This window comes from Giraffa tippelskirchi, chromosome 14 (genome assembly GCF_054371585.1).
Source record: "Giraffa tippelskirchi isolate mGirTip1 chromosome 14, T2T-mGirTip1v1.2.pri, whole genome shotgun sequence".
NCBI classification, from domain to species: Eukaryota; Metazoa; Chordata; class Mammalia; order Artiodactyla; family Giraffidae; genus Giraffa; species Giraffa tippelskirchi.
This window is the reverse complement of record NC_137288.1, coordinates 48,230,764-48,239,815: the sequence shown is the minus strand read 5'-3', so window position 1 is coordinate 48,239,815 and position 9,052 is coordinate 48,230,764.

The window sequence follows — 9,052 nt, the reverse complement described above, 5'->3', positions numbered from 1 at the left end:
GTTCAACCAAAGCAGTAAAAACATGAAGCGAACAACAGCAAGCCTGTTGGCTCAAAGGGTCAGTTTCCAGAGTTGCCACAATGTATGCAGGGGATATATGAGCTATTCAAAGAAACGGAAACCCATACACAAGGCGGAGAGGGGTAATAGAAATTGTACTTGAGGGGACTCAGGTGTCGGAGTTAGCCAAGACTTCAAGGCAACTATTATAAATATGTTCAAAGATTTAAAGAAAATCACTCTTAAAGAATTAAAGGACTGTATGATGACAATGTCTCACCAAATATGGTACCAACAAAGAGATAGAAATTATACATCCAAAAATACAGAAATTTTGGAGTTGAAAAGAATAATAACCAGAAATGAAAATTTCACTAGAGGGGCTCAACAGATCTGAGCTGGCAGAAGAATCAGCACACCTGAAGATAGACTGATAGAGATTATGCAATCTGTAAAACATAGGGCAAAAAGAAAGAAGAAACAGGAATACAATCTCAGAGAAAGATGGGACACCATTAAACATACCAACATATGCATAATGGGAGTATCAGAAGAAAAGGAGAAAGAAATATTTGTACATAGACAAAAACTAAGAATCTGTCGCTAGCAGACCTACTTTACAAGAAATACTAAGGCAAATTATTTAGACTAAAAGTAAGATTATTAGACAATAATTTGAATCCACACACAAAAAAACCAAGTGCTAGTAAAAGCAATTCTGTTGATAATTATAAGATAGTTTAATTGCATGGTTTTTTTCTTAACTGATTTAAAAAACAGTTGCATAAGACAATATGTATATAATTGTACTGTTGGGCCAATAACATATAGAAATGTAATGTATTTGACAATAGCAGCACAGAAGAGCTTTGTAAAAACAAAGCCATATTGGAATAAGAAAACGACACCAGATGGTAACTCAAAGGCATGAGAAGAAATTGAGAGACCCAGAAATAGCAAATAAGAAGGTTAATATAACAAACTATAAATATATACCTGTCTTCCTTTCTTCTCTCATGCGTGCATGCTCAGTTGCTTCAGTCATGTCCAACTATGTGGACCCCATAGCCCGCCAGGCTCCTCTCTCCATGCGATTCTCCAGGCAAGAATACTGGAGTGGGTTGCCATGCCCTTCACCAGGGGATCTTCCTGACCCAGGGATCTATCCCGCGTGTGTTAATGTCTCTTGCATTGGCAGGCAGGTTTTTTACCACTAGCGCCCTCTGGGAAGCCCCAAAGAGGTGTTCCCTGACCTCATTATGATCAAATGAGACAACTATAGTACCTGCTATATCTGAGAAACCTTACCATTTATATGATGTCATCTAATATACAGTCACAGGCATATGTAGAATATAGATATCTTTCCCATTTTATTTATCCAGTTCCTAATTAGCAAGAGTACTCAAACATAACTACCAGATAATTACCAATGAATACAGCCTTAGAATGACATTTATCTGGTAAGCATTAAAGCAAAATTCAAATATTATTTGCTGCCATTATGACTCATTTTTCAAAGAACATTTTCTTCTGTTTTATTTCTACACACGCATGCCATTTAAGTATATAAAGATGCTCTTCCACGGAGCAAATGAGCTTTCTCAGTGAAAAGTGGAGAGCATCATTAGTCTCACCATGTTGGTTTTCTTCTAAGATCTGGTTTTTGTCACAGTACACTACTTGTTTCCTATCATCAAAATCTGTCACACAGTATCTTGAAAAACTTTGGCTTTTTTAGCTTTCTCTTAACTATATAACGTAATAAATAGCAGCTTACACTACTCATGGTTTGGTAAACCACTCAAATAGAAACTGTCTACACTTCCAAAAGTGAGGAAAAATAATACTCCTTAGCCTAAAATTTTTCACCTCTCAAACCATCTGTAATCTGATGGAGATTATACAAGCCATATATATGTTTCTTAATTCAGCATTTCACACCTCAGGAAATCTTTATATACACTTAAATAATTAGGATTTATTGGTGTCATTTAAAATGGGTCCAGGTGAGTGCTGCCTGGCAAGTCAAGGTTATATTCTGTAATAACAGAGTTCTGTGGAAGCAAACAGCAAGTCTGAGAATGTTGAGAGTCTCTTTTTCATCAAAAATAAGTATAATATACATTGTCTGTTCCATCAGTAGGCCAAGAAATAATTAGAGACAAGATGAGACACAATTCAGTGGTGAATCATGGTCCACGTGCTGAAAACTCTACTATGAATAGTATCACCTCTTAGCTACTCTGCAGAGAAATTTTACACCCTTTAGTTGTATAGCCTTAACAATTTTATTTCCTGAAAATGTAACACTCATATTTATCGCCACATGCCATAAGGCATAGGTTAAGTTCCTTAGATGCATTATATGTGGCTTATATTTGGGGGGCTACATCTCCAAGTTTGCTATGGGTGTAATATATCTTCAAGTTACACTCTGTTTGTAAAAGCCACAATCTGTGTCAACAGAACTTTTATAAATGTCTCTGAATTCCACTGAGCATCCAAATATTATGTGCATGCATTCATTTCTAATCATTCAAGCCAGCAACCTGCCTTCCTCCAAATCCCCAAGTCCTAAGGGACAAAAGTATTCATGAGGGTCAGTGAACTACAGATTCTGTAGAGATTTAAGAAAACAGAAGGTCAGTGGTAACTCTGTGAATTTAGAAAAGGATATCAAACTGTTTTACATTTTCCCTGAAGGTTAAATCTAGACAGCATATTAAAAAGCAGAGACATTACTTTGCCAACAAAGGTCTGTCTAGTCAAAGCTATGGTTTTTCCAGTAGTCATGTATGGACGTGAGAGTTGGACTATAAACAAAGCTGAGCACCAAAGAATTGATGCTTTTGAACTGTGGTGTTGGAGAAGATTCTTGAGAGTCCGTTGGACTGCAAGGAGATCCAACCAGTCCATCCTAAAGGAAATCAGTTCTGAATATTCATTGGAAGGACTGATGTTGAAGCTGAATCTCCAATACTTTGGCCACCTGATGCGAAGAACTGACTCCTTGGAAAAGACCCTGATGCTGGGAAAGATTGAAGGCAGGAGGAGAAGGGGACGACAGAGGATGAGATAGTTGGATGGCATCACCGACTCAATGGACATGAGTTTGAGTAAACTCCGGGAGTTGGTGATGGACAAGGAGGCCTGGTGTGCTGCAGTCCATGGGATCGCAGAGTCGGACATGACTGAGCGACTGAACTGAACTGAACTGAAAGTTAAAAAGAGAGGAAGGCTTGAATAACAGATGCTAGACACAAAAAAAGCTGCCCACATGTTGAGTGACAAGATATAGGAAAAAAAAGAAAGCTACTAAGAACCACATTTGGAAAGTTCTACCTTTGTAATAAGCAGATCATGTCTTCTGAGAGAATTTCCAATACAATTCCTCTGGGAGACGAGTGATGGAGGAGATGCTTTGCAAGTCTCTTCCTGATCTATGACTCCATGAAACTACCTTCAAGAGTTAAGAAAAACCACACACTGCATCTGGTTTATGAAGTCACAAGACCTTGCTCACATCAAGGTAATATCATCTGCTTTTGATACATATGCAGATAAAATCTCTTCCAAATTCCTTTATTTACTTTAACCTTTACCACAAAGATTTCTCTCTCTCAATTAGCCTCTGCCCATTCAATCCAGTATACACAGAAAGTGGATGATAAAATAAAATTATATTATAATTATATTGTGAATACTATCATCACAATTACATTGTTTTCCTTCCAAGTTCATTATTTAATATCCAAAATCTAAATAATGAATAAGAAAGCATAGCCCTTGTCTCTGCTCCAGTAGTACAATTAACAAAAAATGGGATACTTAAAATATAATTTCATTTTTATATTTATCTCTTATGGAATTTTCTTAAATTTGGTTTTAGGCTGAAAAAAAGTGTGAAATGTCAAAGAACAACCACATGCCACACAGACATGCTCAAAAACAGTGCAATAGATTATGACCAACAAAAAGCTGAGTTCCAGTGATTCACAGAGAATGTTAAATACCTTCCTCAAGACATACAATCAAAATAACCAAGGTATACAACTTTTCAGGATACACATACACTTGTCTCACTCATTTATCTCTCTGGAAAAGAACCATAGGAGTCGGTAGCAGATAAAGGAAACCTCAGCTGAATTATACTTCGAGGGTTAAAAAAAAAAACATTCTAGTTAACAGATGCTTTTCAACAATTTAGTGAACTTCTGAAAACTATTATAGCCATGAAATAGATGTACAGGGGAAAGTAAAACAGCATACTTTGCTGTGAAAAAGCAACTTCAAGATAATTCTTTACCCTCTTTTTCCTAGTAGATTGTTCTGAGACCAAAAGCCAACAGGTAAAGTTATTAAAATATGCTTTTATAGACACATTAGTGCACAAGAACTACATCAAGATCTCATTAATATTGCCGAATATAATTTATCTTCATTTTCTCTGCAAAGGAATAACCTTGTCCCTCCCATTTTTCATCCATCCTCTCAGGCCAAAATTGCAGAGCCTTATCCCCCTTCAAGAGATTTCCCATGCAAAAACTGATAGAGGAGAGCTTTGTATTATGAAAGATCATTGGCCTGGGGACTAAGAAGCCAGGTTCTAGTTTCAAGTCACCAAAAAGCTAGGGGATCTGAGAAGTCTTTGTCCAAACTGGGCCTCGATTTCCTCATCTGTGAGATGGGAAAACTTGTAAATAAATAAAAATGAGTTCTAAAATATATTTCACTTTTAATGGAGAAACAAAACTATTGTTTTTTCTTTCTTCATTTCATACACACAAATCAATTAATTGTGCATTACAGCCTAAATTTGAAAGAGAGAACTATTTCCAAATAAAAATATCCAAAGATAACTTCAAGACTTTGGTATAAATGAAGATTTTTAAAAGATTTTTTCAAAGACTTCTCAAAGGAAAACACTGGAGTTCATTAAAACTGAAAACTTCTGTTCATCCAAGGACATCCTTCGGTGCTCTGTGTGTGTGTGTGTGTGTGTGTGTGTGTGCAGTCACTCAGTCATGTCCAACACTTTGCAATCCCTGAACTGTAGGCCACCAGGCTCCTCTGTCCACGGAGTTACTCAGGCGAGAATACTGGAGCAAGTTGCCATTTCCTACTCCAGGGAATCTTTCCTACCCGGGGATCAAACCCATGTCTCTTGCATCTCCTGCATTGGCAGGCAGATTCTTTACCACTGTGCCACCTGGGATGGCATCACCGACTCAATGGACATGAGTTTGAGTAAACTCCAGGAGTTGATGATGGACAGGGAAGCCTGGCGTGCTGCAGTCCATGGGGTCACAAAGAGTCAGACACGACTGAGCATCTGAACTGAAATGTGCCACCTGGGAAGCCCCCATACTGCACTTGATTTTAGCCAAAAGGCCGAGAACCATGCGAGTGAATGTGCAAGTAAAAGTGTGGGAAAAGATATCTTAAATACAGGTGTCCTGTGCATATAAAGAACTATAAATCAGGAAGAAAAATATAAATAACTCAACTCTAAAACAGAGGCAAAAGATTCAAACAGATCATTCACAAAAGAGGATATCACACTGGCAAATAAAGGATGAAAAGGAATACAACATGACTAATCATCAAAGAAACACCAATTACAAACACAGATAGTTTTACAAGCAGCACAGTGGTAGAGCACTGGTGCAGGTATAGAGCAATGGGAACTCTGATTTAATGCTGCTGGGGCTAAACTGGTAAAAACCACTTTGGAAAGCAATTCCACCCCAAGTGGACACATCGAACAGAAATGCAGAATATGTACCCTGAAAGATACATACAAGCATATTCACAAAAGCATTATTCAGAATAACTGAAACCAGCAACAACCAAACATCTAACAGCAAAATGAATAATTTGTGAAATATTCCCCCAAGGAATATGAACACACTGTTCCTAGATGAAACAGTACATACTGAATCCCACAAACTTGTTGAGAAGATAGCAACCTTAAAAGATACCTACCTGATAATTCCAGTTACATAAAGTTTGAAAACAGGCAAAATTAGTATCAGAATTTGGTAATAAAAATTAGAAAAAATCCCCACTATCTTTTGCGTTGAGTGATAGTTAATGACAGGAAGAAGCATAAGAGATAAATTATGGTGTGCTGGTAATGATAGTATTCAAAAATTAACTTCCATTTTTAAAAATATTCAGCATTTTGTTGACAAAATAAGGGGTCAACAACTTAACTGCATACACTACCTCCACAATGGCTTACGCTTAGCGATCACACTGTTAGCTGATTTAAACATCACGTCCTCAGAGTCTTTGTGACCGCTCTATGAAAGCAGTACTCTGTCCCTATCCTTTACTCTTCACTCCATTGTTTTTCTTCCTAACTTTTCCCCCTGCTAGCATGGGTTTAAGTCTATATTCTACTTTCTCCTTGGGGAGAGTACAAACATGAATCACTTTGTATCCTCATTATCTGGGACAGTGGCTGAAAGAGAGAATTTTTACTTCTATTTTAGCAGTCTTTCTATTTAAATTATTTACTTTCTTTTTTAAGTATTTACTTTGTATTTTAATTATTACTTCTATTTTAGCAGTCTGGTTTTTAATACACCTATTTCAAATAACAATCTAATCTGTAGTCCTTAAAACTCAAAACATTATCATCTACTGATTATTACATATTTCATTGTCAAATGTCAAATCAAAATTACTCTGATTAAAAAAGCAAAGAAACCAATTTCTGTACATATTTTAGCACAAAAAAGTTTTCATTGGAATACTGCTGGAAATAAAAATAGCTTTGAAGTGGGAAAAAAATGCTGTTTAACTCTGGTTCTCAAGATTTTTGCATTCTTCCCTTACCAGTTCAGTTGGACAGATATTTCTTGATAGTCAGTCATGAGGTAGGTACTAAAAAGTCAAAGATGAATTAGACATAATCTATACCTTAAATATGGAGAAGGCAGTGGCACCCCACTCCAGCACTCTTGCCTGGAAAATCCCATGGACAGAGGAGCCTGGTGGGCTGCAGTCCGTGGGGTCACTAAGAGTCGGACATGATTGAGCAACTTCACTTTCATGCACTGGAGAAGGAAATGGCAACCCATTCCAGTGTTCTTGCCTGGAGAATCCCAGGGACGGGGGAACCTGGTGGGCTGCCGTCTATGGGGTCGCACGGAGTCGGACACGAGCGAAGCGAGTTATCAGCAGCAGCGGCGGCAGCATACCTTAAACGTAGCATTGAGTAGGAACAGCAAAGAAACAGACCACTTACGCTACTTCAGAGACAGATGAAAGAGGAATTTAGAAGAAATGGAATCTTCTGAAATGTGTAGTTCCTGAAACATAACCAGCCTACTTTCCCATATAAGAGCCATTTCTTCCTATTAATACATAGATGTGTGAAACCTCAAGTAGAAAAGTGCTTTATTATTTAACAAGGTGAAATTTTCTTTTGCTTCTGTATATGATTTTTATTATGCATTTTAATATCCAACTTGTTCACATTAGTTTAAATCGGTCCCATTGATGATGCTGGAGGAGGTTAACGTTACAGTAATTCCCATACTGGGTGTTATATGCAAGAGAAAAAAAAGCATCATAAAAACAATGAGGGCACAAACACTCTTGTTGATTTAGGTAGTTTTTCCTTCACTTTTCTCATTTTGAAGATACTTAGCACACTCGCCATATACTATTCATAGGGGAAAATTTTACTTACAGTATACAATTAATGACTATAATAATATATGATGTATAATTACTAGACATACTATATATGTTGCTGTTTGGTCACTAAATCGTGTCCAACTCTTTTGTGACCCCATGGACTGTAGCCCACCAGACTCTTTTGTCCATGGGATTTCTCAGACAAGAATACTGGAGTGGGTTGCCTTTTCTTTCTCCAGGGCATCTTCCTGACCCAGGGATCAAACCAGCGGTTCCTGCCCCCTCTCCTGCAGTGCAGGCAGATTCTTTACTGCTGAACCACTGGGGAAGCACCTATACTATATATAATTAACTATAATGATTCTAGACTATAATTTAAATTATATTTAATTTATAGTACATTTTGCCACTTATTAAGAATTATAGTAAAACAAGATGGAATTCTTGCTAAAATTAGGGATTTGACTATTTGTGAATTTCAGTAGTGTCTCTAGAATTACCATGAATAGAGGAAAAAGGCAAAGTCTGGGAATTCTAGTCCTAGGAGGCTAGTACAGTCACCTTTGGAGGGGTCTTTTAACTTCTTTCAGCCTATGTTTCTTCATCTGGGAGAGGGGAAAAAAAGAGAAATTGAAGAAGATAATTTCTATGGTTTTTTCCAAGTTCTAAGTGTTCTAAACATGTGTTATAAATAATTAAAATCTTGCTATTACCTCTCCAAGTAATTGAAGTACAAACCACTACTTGTGGTCTGTGAACAATCCAGATTTTTCCCTATGTAAACATGATCAACTGCATTATTCAAGACAAGCTGTTGTTGCTGTTGTTGTCACTAAATTGTGTGTCCAACTCTTTTGGGACCCCATGGACTATAGCCCACCAGGCTCCTCTGTCCATGGAATTCTTCAGGCAAAAATACTAGAATGGGTTGCCATGCCCTCCTCCAGGGACTGAACCTGCGGCGCCTGCGCTGCAGACGGAATCTTTACCATTGAGCTACTGGGGAAGCCCACTCCTGACTATCAAAAGACTGGCATACACTAGTGGTGTCCAAACCTGGGTAGTAATCAGAATCACTAGGAATGGTTTTCTGGTTTTAGTCTTGTTTTGTTTTTTATGGAATCAGAGTATCTCATCATAGAGCCCAGGGTTGTTTTTGTTTTTTTTTAATTTCCTCCTCTGATTTTGATGTGTAGCCAAATCTGTGACCCACTGTTATAAACAACAAATCTTATGAGTTCTGAACATTGAGGGACCTCTGTGCTCTAGATTAGTTTGGAAAGCTAATAATAATGTGCATTATTGAAATTGATTTATAATTTTTTCTTGATCATCCAGTGATTGTACAAACTGACAGTAGTAATACCCTAGGGGTACAATAATCAATCAAACTTTTCAT